An 11,486-nucleotide genomic window follows, 5' to 3' on the forward strand; every position below is an offset into this window, starting at 1 on the left:
GGATGGCATAGGATTATTAGGTTCTTGTGGGGTTTTTTGAGCTATAGGGCCATGTTCTAGAGGCATTTCTCCTGACGTTTCGCCTGCATCTATGGCAAGCATCCTCAGAGGTAGTGAGGTCTGTTGGAAATAGGACAATGGGTTTATATATCTGTGGAATGACTGGGGTGGGGCAAAGAGCTCTCTGCTGAAGCTAGGTGTGAATGTTTCAGCTAACCACCTTCATTAGCATTGGAAGGCCTGGCTGAGCCTGGGAAAATGTTCTGTTGAGAGGTGTTAAGATGTGCCTGGTTGTTTCCTCTCTGCTGTTTTGCTGTTGCAATTTTAGAGTTTGCTGCGTTTGGTGGTCCCTATGTAGACTTGTCCACAGCTGCATGGTATACGGTAGACTCCTGCAGAGGTGAGAGGATCCCTCTTGTCCTTTGCTGAACGTAGCATTTGTTGGATTTTCTTGGTGGGTCTGTAGATTGTTTGTATGTTGTGTTTCCTCATCAGCTTCCCTATGCGGTCAGTGGTTCCCTTGATGTATGGCAGGAACACTTTTCCTCTGGGTGGATCTTCATCTTTACTCTCGTGGCTTGTTCTTGGTCTACCGTATACCATGCAGCTGTGGACAAGTCTACATAGGGACCACCAAACGCAGCATTGCCCAAACACGAATCCAGGAACATGAAAGGCACTGCAGACTACTTCAACCAGAGAAGTCAGCCATAGCAGAGCACCTGATGAACCAGCCTGGACACAGCATATTATTTGAGAACACAGAAATGCTGGACCACACCAACAACCACCATGTCAGACTACACAGAGAAGCCATTGAAATCCACAAGCATGTGGACAATTTCAACAGAAAGGAGGAGACCATGAAAATGAACAAAATCTGGCTACCAGTATTAAAAAACTCTAAAATTGCAACAGCAAAACAGCAGAGAGGAAACAACCAGGCACATCTTAACACCTCTCAACAGAACATTTTCCCAGGCTTAGCCAGGCCTTCAAATGCTAATGAAGGTGGTCAGCTGAAACATTCACACCTAGCTTCAGCAGAGAGCTCTGTGCCCCACCCCAGTCATTCCACAGATATATAAACCCATTTTCCTATTTCCAACAGACCTCACTACCTCTGAGGATGCTTGCCATAGATGCATGCGAAACCTCAGGAGAATGCCTCTAGAACATGGCCCTATAGCCCGAAAAAACCTACAAGAACCTAGTGATTCCAGCCATGAAAGCCTTTGACAATACATAGGATTATTATTTCTTTTAACGCAGATGTAGCAAGCTTCCAGATTTTTCTCAATGAAACGATAATTTTGGGGTTGTACCTACACTGTAGAATTAATACAGCATGACACTGCTTTAACTGTCATAGCTCAGTGGTATGGAATCATGGGATTTGTAGTTTGGTGTGGCTCCAGCACTCTGCAGAGAAAGCGAAAGACCTTGTAAAACTACAACTCACAGAATTCCATAGCATTGGGTCAGTGAAAAGTGGTGTCAAACTGCATTGATTCTACAGTGTAGATGCAGTCATGCTGGCCACATGACTTTGGAGGTGTCTATGGACAACGCCGGCTCTTCGGCTTAGAAATGGAGATGAGCACCAACCCCCAGAGTCGGACACGACTGGACTTAATGACAGGGGAAAACCTTTACCTTTACCTAGATGCATCATCGGAGAAACAAACTGAAAATTACCATTCCTAACTTTTCCATCCTAAAATATAAAAATACAGCATATAAGATAGGGTTTTTAAAATAGCAAAAAATAAAGAAATCAGAAATAGGCAGACTACAAAGAAAGAGTATTTTATTTCTATTTTAATTCTGATTATTTCATTTCTATTTAAATTCGGATGGTTGATTTCCAAGCCACATAAAATCACGATAAGGAAACCTATAGTTTAAAACAATGTCTAGAATTAATACACAGTATTTACATTTTCAAGACAACAATTTGGCCATGATGCTGGGCAAGTATATTCTTTTCCCCACAAAATAAACTTTTCATTCAATAGTTTCCCATTTAATAAGTAGATTTTGAAGGGTGGCAGCACTTGGAATTGGACTCTGGCACATGTAGATATAATAATAATAAGAAGAATAAGAATAATGATAATAATCATCTTTATTTGTACCTCACTACCGTCTCCCCAATGAGGACTTGGAGCGGCTTACATGGGGCCAGGCCTGAACAAAAATTACAATAAAGAATGACCGAACACAAACCGAAAACATAAACAATAAACAACATTGTAATTACAAAAAACATATGAATATACAACAATATAAAATTACAATAAACACAAACACAGTGACAATGGGCGGGCCACATGTAATGGTTAAAAGAAGAACTAATTAAAACTAGTTAAAAAGCTCAGGTGAGTTAAAAGAGAAACAGATTGTTTGTGGAGGAGGGCTCATTATGGTGGGAGTTGTGGAATCAACCTTTCCCACAAGGGGGAATATATACTCCAGTGATAGAACATTGCACATGAGGGATAATGTGGGATTGAGTACTTATTCACCAAAGGCGCAACGGAAGAGCCAGGTTTTGAGGTTCTTTTTAAAAGTATCTAGGGTAGGGGCTTTCCTAATTTCTCCAGGCGGTGAATTCCAGAGTCGGGGAGCCCCCGAGGAAAACACTCTCTCCCTAGTGCTCACAAGGCGAGCTTGTAAGACTGGCAGGGATGAAAGAAGGGCCTCCCGCAGAAGATCAGAGGGCCCGAGATGACACATGGAGGGAGATACGGTCACAAAGGTAGACGGGTCCCAAACCATTCAGGGCTTTGTAGGTGATAACCTGCACCTTGAATTGGGATCGGAAAATAAACAGTAGCCGGTGAAGCTCCTTAAACAGGGGGGTTGATCGCTCCCTGTAAGTTGCCCCAGTTATTAATCTGGCTGTCGAACGTTGGACAAGTTTTAATTTCCGTGCCGTCTTCAAGGGTAGCCCCATGTAGAGAGCATTACAGTAATCCAGTCTAGAGGTAACTAGGGCATGGACCACCATGGCCAAGTCATGGTCAAGTCAGACTTCACGAGGTAAGGCCGTAGTTGGCGCACAAGTTTTAATTGCGCGAAGGCCCTCCCGGCCACTGCTAACACCTGCGCATCAAGTGTCAGTGCTGAATCCAGAAGAGCCCCCAACACCCCGGTCAGCCGAGCGACTGACTGGAGGACCTCTGTCTTATCAAAATTAAATGCTCCTCCTTGGTGTGAAAATAATAATTACTAAAAAGAAAGGGGGGGGGGGAGGAAATAGCTGTGATTGTAATCCACTCCCTGACATGTAGGTATGTAGGTTTTTATGTGCACAGACTGGGGTTTATTTTTTCCCAGTGGAGGAGCATTCAAACCATTTTGTGGTTGCATCTACATTGTAGAATCAATTCAGTTTGGCACCATTTTAACTGCCAAGGCTCAACACTACAAAATCAGAGGAAAGAAAATTATAAATGGAAAATAACTTATCATGTATCTTTTCTCCAATGGAAGTGCTCTATTAGCAGAGATCTCTTAAAAGGAATGCTGGACGGAATCCAACCTTTTCATAGAAACAATATAGTTGCAATGTTATTATCCTGTTGATAAACAAACATCGTAATCCTATACATGTCCTACTGTAGAGGTTTATTTATGAAAAGACGTAAAAACAGGTTGAGTATCCTTGATCTGGAAATCTGAAATAGTACAAAATTGGAAATTGTGCATATGAGTAACGGAGATAATAGCACCTCTACTTTCTAGTAGTTTCGTGTGTACAAACTTTGTTTCATGCACAAAATTATTTTAAAATATTGTATAAAATTACCTTCAGACCATATGCATAAGTTGAACATGAAACACCAATTATTTTTAGACTTGTTTTGATTTGGTTCCCATCTCCAAAATATCTCATTAGGCACATATATGCAAATACAGGTTTTCCAAAATCCAAAAAAGCCAGGAATCCAAACTATGCCTGTTTACAAGATTTTCTGATAAGAGATAGTCAACTTGGACCACTTTTAGTGTAATGGCTCCATCCTGTGGAAATCAGGAGTCTATATTTTTGGAATATACTTAGAATTATTGAACAGAGAGATTTTGTGTCTCACCAAACTACATATGATACAGCCGTAGCACTTAAAATGGTATCAAAGTGCTATAATGATACATTGTGAAAGACACCATAGGGGACAATGTCATATGGTTTATGTGTGATGTAAAGACCTAAGTCATCATTTTTCGTTGCACATACAACCATACTAGACTAAATTCCTCTGTCAGATGAACTATGACAGAGGAATAGTTACAAAACAGTAACAAACAAATATCATTAGACTATTAAAGAGAAAATGTCATAACTAAAGCTGTTTTGGATATGTGTAATAAATACAGAAATGTGCCATGTCCTCTAACTGCTTTGGTTATAAATTGCAAATTATTTCATTAGGACAACCATTTTGACAACAAAATTCAATGGATAAATCACAATAATGGCTCTATAGTGTTTGACATGATAAATACATGTTTTGTTCATATTTTGAAATATGCACTTTCTTGAAATACCAAATATATAGTTACTATATTCAATTTCCCCAAGTGGTGAAATGTTTACGGGTGTTTAAAATGCCCTTGAGTTGATTAGACAGTATATAACAACAATGAAAGAGTTCCATTTGGCACCCCATACAGAGAGCATAACCCTTTAGAGAAGAATCTCCTCTTGCAGTACAACCAAATATAATTATGCTAGGCAATGGTTTCAGTTGTTAGACTGAATAACCTGCAATCTCTGATCTGTCAGGACAACAGAGATTTGCCAGTGCAAATCTTTAGAAGTGTTTTCTTTTCAGTGCCCCAAAAAGGTACTCTCCCATAAAACAGCTTGTTTAATATCATGAACTCAAGAGACAAATATTAAGTAGACTTTGATGGAAATAACATATTTGGTTTACTCCCGAAGTAATGTGGTCAGTATACAGAGATACAAAAACTTATTAGTCCAGTTTCAAATATCTTTGAGGTGGATTTTTGTGCCAGCTGGCCAGGCCATCTCTCTTGTAACAAAACAGCTATCAACAGGTCACATAGTCAAAAGGAGAGAGAGAACATGAAGTCTGCAACCCCTTTTATAACTTCTCAGAAACCATAGAGTAAAGGAATCTGCACATCAGAACATACATACTGGGAAGATGTGAACTCAACGATGGACAGGGTATAGGGATTTTATCTTTGAAGATCCCCACCGCTATCACCAATTACGAGGAGGTGCTTGTGTGTAGCTGAGGTTGGCAACGGCAGGCCCTAATAATGGAGGTATTTTACCTCAGACATTTTTTAATCCCACCACTGCCACCAATTGTACAGATGTGGATGTTATGGAGGGAATTTACCTCAGGCCTCAATTGTGTAGAAGAGTATATTATGGAGGAAGCCAATTATTATTAGTAAATTAAGGTAACTGCCACCAACGTGAGGTATTTGAGGTACCACCGATGATATCTGGCTCTACAGACACAGATTAGTTGAGATGAGACGGTTTTCAACAAAAGACAACAAGTTTATTGTGTACAAAGCTTATAGTTGCAGGCTGTTAAATAACTTATGGAACTTTGAATATTACGTGGTTTATAATACAGTCCATTCTTCCAGATAACACAGCTTGTGGCTAACTTTCACTGAGGTGAAGCTCTCTAGTGAACAATGTTTCACTACTATAAATAGCCTTTCAATTTTATCTTCCCTTGATCAAATCTCTGATCTCTAGTCGTTCCTTAACTAGGGATCTTAACTAGGCTTCCTTTAGTCTTCTTTGACTAAAGAATCTGGCCAGGTTTCTTTCTTCAGCCCTCCTAGACTGAAAAAAACACCAGCCGCTCACACACAAGCCTCTCTCAGGCCTTTCCAAGCCTCACTCTCTCGCCTTTTTTAAAAACGCACATAACTTTTCCTGCTTGGTTCTGCCCACTTCTCCCTCTCATGAGCTAGCCAGCCTCGTCTCCTTGGCAACGCTCACTGTGGATTCAAACCAGATGACTCCAGTTTTAGCTACTGTTACAAACACAAATACATACTCTAACAGTTAAACACAAACATAATAACAATGACTTCTGCACACATACATATAGGAAACACTAAGCAACCAGATTATAGACAAATTTATTTATTTATTTCCTGTATTTCTACCCTGCCTTTCTCACAGATTGCTAGAGAAGGCTCGGTGAAGGTTGTCATTTCCAACAGATAATGTTTTGAACACACAAAACATTGAGAGGGGGATACAGTAAATGACTTCTGTTCTGATGACATAGGAAAATGCTTTCCCCCATGATACTAAAAGCATATGTTCACCTTTCATGCTTGATTTTGCAGCTCTACCATAAGGCAAGATGAGGCAGCCTCCTTGGGCAGGTATGTTGGCTGTCATTCAATTTAGACTTTTTCAGCCTTAGGGACCGAACTTGTTTTAAGTTGATCCTGTGAAGGTACGGAAGCCTAAAGTGAGAAGTGTGTAAACTCAAGTATGTATTCTAGACCATTGCAGTTAGTAAGTCCTACTAAAAAGTGCATTTTTCCTATATTCCTCATCATTAGACATCATGACTAGAGCTGATGGGAATCGTGATACATTAATATCTGGAAGGCTGCAGTTTGTCAGGAGAATGGGGTTTGGATTAAGATACAAGGCTTGTGGATTTGATCTCTGAGGTTAAAATGTCATTTAACCTTTCTCCAACCGTAGAGACACAAGTGCTGTTGGGTTGCAATTCTCATTATCCCTGGTCCGCATGGTGGATATTCAAAAGAGATAGTTATTCAAGAACATCTGAGGATCCATACTGGGTGAAAACTAAAGAGGACTATGTGACCCTCTGTATCCAACTATATGTTGATTTTGCACCCTGTGTTTGGTGTATGTTTTATGTATTTAACTGTATACATTTTATGTTCATATGTTTAGATTCCGCTGTATCCTGCCTTTGAGCCGTTAGGAGAGTCAGGTAACAAATAAGATGTGTTGTTGTTGTTGTTGTTGTTGTTATACTATGTAACAAAATTTGAAAAACGTTCTGTTTCTGGTTTGAAAGTGTTGTTTCCTGTCAACTTTTAAGCATATTTTATTTTTTTCTGTGATTTCCTCTTGTTGCATATACCTGTGTTGTATTCCAATTGTGTTGCTGCATGTCAATAAAGGCTATGTGTATGTGTGTTTACTTTTTAATTGTGCAGTGCTTACTTTAAAGTAATTGTTATACTCGAAAAACTTCCTTTTTTGGCTGCTACAAATTATGCCAAATTAGTTGAGACTCAGTGAGATATTCATTGAAAAACTAGAGCAAAATGTGTTGAAGGATTTCCTGCAAAAAGCAAAGTTTTGGCAGTTTAATAAACTTTTCCCACGTTTTTATGAGAGAACCAATTAGGAACTGACATTTATAATCCAGGAACAAAAATCAGGTTACACAGTGTTGAAACTGAGCAATTTAAAGCAACCGCGAATAGTGAAACCTGAAGCATGAAGTTTTGACAAGCGGATACCGGTACCAGCCATAGGCCACCTATGGATCCATGTGCCTGGTGAGACAAAGAAGCTACCCAATGTTCTCACCAAGTTGAAGAAGAAGCCACCGAGGTAATTTATTCAAATCAGCTGAAGTGATGCCAGATCACAGTAATCTGCCAAAGGAAGCTGAAATGTCATAGAATAGAAAACATGTATTTTTCTAGACAGAAACCCTTTGAATTTTCCACTCCACCCCAACTGGAGCCGGCTTCACCATGATTGGCTGAGCTCCATCGACATCACAATCAGCTGGGTGGGATTCCCTGCAGAGGCAGGACTACGGTGCCCACTGGCCAATAGGAGAGCATTTCCCACTTCCAATGCAGATTCCTGCTCTCCAGTGGCTGATGAGGGGCAGACTGGTCCGGGAGATACAGGATTGTGAAGTACCTCTGATGAATAACCTTTATCCCAATGAAGGACAGAACAAAGAGGGGTTATCAAGTCTCATGTGTTTTATGATTGTCTTTTGTATATATGAGTGACCCATTAAGGGGGGTCTGGCACCCACACTGCCTGTTCTGGTATGGCTGTACCAGGAGCTCCAGCTTCTTTTTCTTTCTTTGAGTGTTTGCATGTATTTCAAAGTTCCATGCATTTTGCAATAAGGTGGCTTCCTTTGGTTTTCAATTATAGGGCCAATAACCCATCAATCATCACTAGGTTCTTTAGTTCCGCCCCTTTTTCTGGGTTTAGAAGGGAAAAAGGGGACCTCTAATTCAGTTCTCACAGAGAAGCCTTTCGTACAGGGTGTGAGTCAGTTCAACATGTAGAAAGCTTCGTCTTTTACAGTTTTTGCTGGGGGAATTCAGTCCCACAGCTCTACAGAGAAGCATAGCTTTTGCTGGGGGAATCCAGTCCCACGGCTTTACAGCCAGCCTTCGCTGGGAATTGAAGACCTTCTTTCCTCTTGGAAATCTACAAAAGGACTCTGTTTGGTAAGGACCACTCGCTGCAGCCATAACACAATTTGGACCGAGTGTAGGGGCCCACGCCAGCAGAGCCTAAGACAGATTGCCCAGGTAGAGGTCAAGGATTTCCCTGATAGAGAAGAAACAGTTCATGAAGATAGCTGCCTGTCCCTTGTGGACAAGATTAAGAAAGCCACCAGTTGATTCAAAGTCTTGAAGTATTTGTTTGATTTATTGAAGATCTAAGCACTAATAAAGAACTTTGTTAAATTTTCCAAGTTTCTAAAGACTTTGTTTAGGGAAATCTATAGGGCTTCTAATCCGAGGCATCCCCAGCGTCCCGTTGGGCATACAGAGCATGTCGTGTCTACAGACCTTTTCACAGGCCCAGCGCATGACAGCACACTGCCCATTGTTTTTCTCGCAGAGTATTGTCCAAAGTGATGGGATTAAGAATCCAGTCCTGGGAAACGGGGAAATGTCATTGTGGGAAATGGGACATGACTGTCTCAGCGTTAAGAAATGCCATGCCAGGTGGTTTTATTATGTCCAAGTCGCTGTACAAAAAAACTGATAGCTTGAACCTGTTGTCCTCTGCACAATTGGAGTTATGGGGCCAGTAGAGATGGACTGGCCCCAAAGGTGACTGAATCCTTCATATGTAGATGATGCCCAGGAAAACGGCTGGAGGAATTTCCTGGGATGTGAGGTGCTGATGAAAGGTCACAAAAAGGTCTTGAATGGTGACATACTTTTTCAAATATGGTTTTATACATAAAGACATAAAATAAATGCATTAAATGGGTCAGAATGGGGATCCATGCACACTGCGGGCTCCTACCAAGGGAACTGGGGCACCCACTGGGGTGAGGGTTTGGTGAATGGGTCCAGGGAGAGGAGGAGCTGTTGAGTGTAGGGGAGAAGGAAAATAAGTCCGAATCTGAGGGCTGTGCATGACCATGGGGGGCCGTGAGGGCCATGTGACCCAGTGGCCACCACAGCTGGCTGTGGGAGGTTCGAACAGGAGAAATAGACTCAGGGAGACGAGAGAAGATACAAAGAAGCAGATATAGCAGGTAACACACCAGGGTTCATGTTTATTTAGGGTTATATATGGTAAATAAATACATAAATTAGAGACAATATAAACATCAAAAATGGAAAGATCGTTGTAAACAAGTATCCCGGGTGCCGATAAGTGCTGTTGGGCTCCTCCAAACCTTAGATCATCTGCAAAATTGAAGTTTTAAAAATAAAAGGTTCTTGCTGGCCATAGCTTGTCCCCACCATGGTCCCAGTAAAATACTGTAATTACATATAATTTGACCCAGGGGTCCATGTTTGAAAACAGTGCTATAGTTGGTCCTCTGTATCCAACTATAGTAGTCTGTATAACTGGTAGGCTGGTAGGAATTGTGGGAATTGAAGTCCAAAACACCTGGAGGGCCAAAGTTTGCCCATTTCTGAACTATACTATATATTGATACCCCGTACATTGATTTTGTACCCTGTGCTTGGTGTGTGTTTTTATCTATGTATTTATTGTATGCATTTTATGTTCATGTGTTGGGACTGTTGATAAACTTGGAAACTTGGGTAACAAATAAAATGTATTATTCTTATTCTCCATGGATTCAATGGCCCTTTGAAGGCTGATGTGAACCTCAATTAAAATGAGTTTGACATCCCAATCTACACTGTAGAAACAATTAAGTTCAATGCCACTTTAAGTGAGATGGCTCAATGCTACAGAATTCACGGGAGTTGTAGTTCGGTGAGGCAGCAGTACAATTGGACAGAGGTGGCTAAAGAACTACAACTCTTGCAGAACTACAACTCCGATGATGCTGTAGCACTGGGACCAAAACTTAATGATGATGGACAGGTGACTTGCCCTATGACTGCAATCAAAGGAAGCCACCTATCTGCAGAGTCCCTGAAACCTTGGACTGCAAGCAAACACTTAATACAAAGCAAATAAAGTTGGAGCTCCTGGTACAGTTGTACCAGAACATCTACACTATTTCTATCCCACCCATATCAACCCAAAGGCGACTCAGGGTGGCGTACAAAGTCGGCACAATTCGATGCCATATATAAAATGTATTTGTTGTTGTTCATTCGTTCAGTCGTCTCCGACTTTTCGTGACCTCATGGACCTGACCACGCCAGAGCTCCCTGTCAGCCGTTACCACCCCCAGCTCCCTCAAGGTCAGTCCAGTCACTTCAAGGATGCCATCCATCCATCTTGCCCTTGGTCGGCCCCTCTTCCTTTTGCCTTCCACTTTCCCCAGCATAATTGTCTTCTCTAGGCTTTCCTGTCTCCTCATGATGTGGCCAAAGTACTTCAACTTTGTCTCTAGTATCCTTCCCTCTAGTGAGCAGCCGGGCCTTATTTCCTGGAGGATGGACTGGTTGGATCTTCTCGCAGTCCAAGGCACTCTCAGAACTTTCCTCCAACACCACAGCTCAAAAGCATCGATCTTCCTTCGCTCCGGTCGATAAAAAGCAAAAAAGAAACATTACAGTACATTTAGAAACATAAAAACAATGAATAATAATAAAAAAATTAAAACTATGTCCTCTCGTTCAAATCCTCATCCGTTCCATCGTCTTGGGCCGTTCCTGGGTCATTTCCCGATTCAAGTTTGTCTGTTTATCCCGAGGTTCCGAATGCTTACTTGAAGAGCCAAGTTTTCACTCTTTTTCGAAAGGTCGGGAGGGAGGGGGCTGATCTAACTTGCCTGTCTGAACGCATCTCCTCCTATGAACCAGCTAGGACATTAAGATAATCTGAGGAGGTCCTGCTCTCGGTCCCGTCGGCATCACAGGCACGTCCCGCTGGGACGTGAGACAGGGCCTTCTCAGTGGTGGCCCCTCGGCTGTGGAACGCCCTTCCTGCAGATATTAGATTGACGCCCTCCTTGCTGGCATTTCGGAGGAAAGTGAAGACCTGGCTGTTTGAACAGTTCAAGTGGTATCGATTTGCATTCATTCAAGATACATACATAATCTGATAATGT

At 41.5% G+C, this 11,486-nt stretch overlaps 1 long non-coding RNA gene across 1 annotated transcript in view; it reads left to right on the forward strand.

The window, feature by feature from the left end:
• The first annotated feature begins 38 nt into the window (after window positions 1-38).
• LOC137097374 (uncharacterized) overlaps window positions 39-11,486 on the forward strand; it is a 44,195-nt gene continuing 32,747 nt past the window's right edge. Inside the window, exon 1 of the long non-coding RNA XR_010910170.1 lies at window positions 39-118. This is a non-coding gene — a long non-coding RNA (uncharacterized lncRNA). The remainder of the gene's footprint in view (window positions 119-11,486) is intronic.

Source organism: Anolis sagrei, chromosome 6 (assembly GCF_037176765.1).
Source record: "Anolis sagrei isolate rAnoSag1 chromosome 6, rAnoSag1.mat, whole genome shotgun sequence".
In the NCBI taxonomy this organism is placed as follows: Eukaryota; Metazoa; Chordata; class Lepidosauria; order Squamata; family Dactyloidae; genus Anolis; species Anolis sagrei.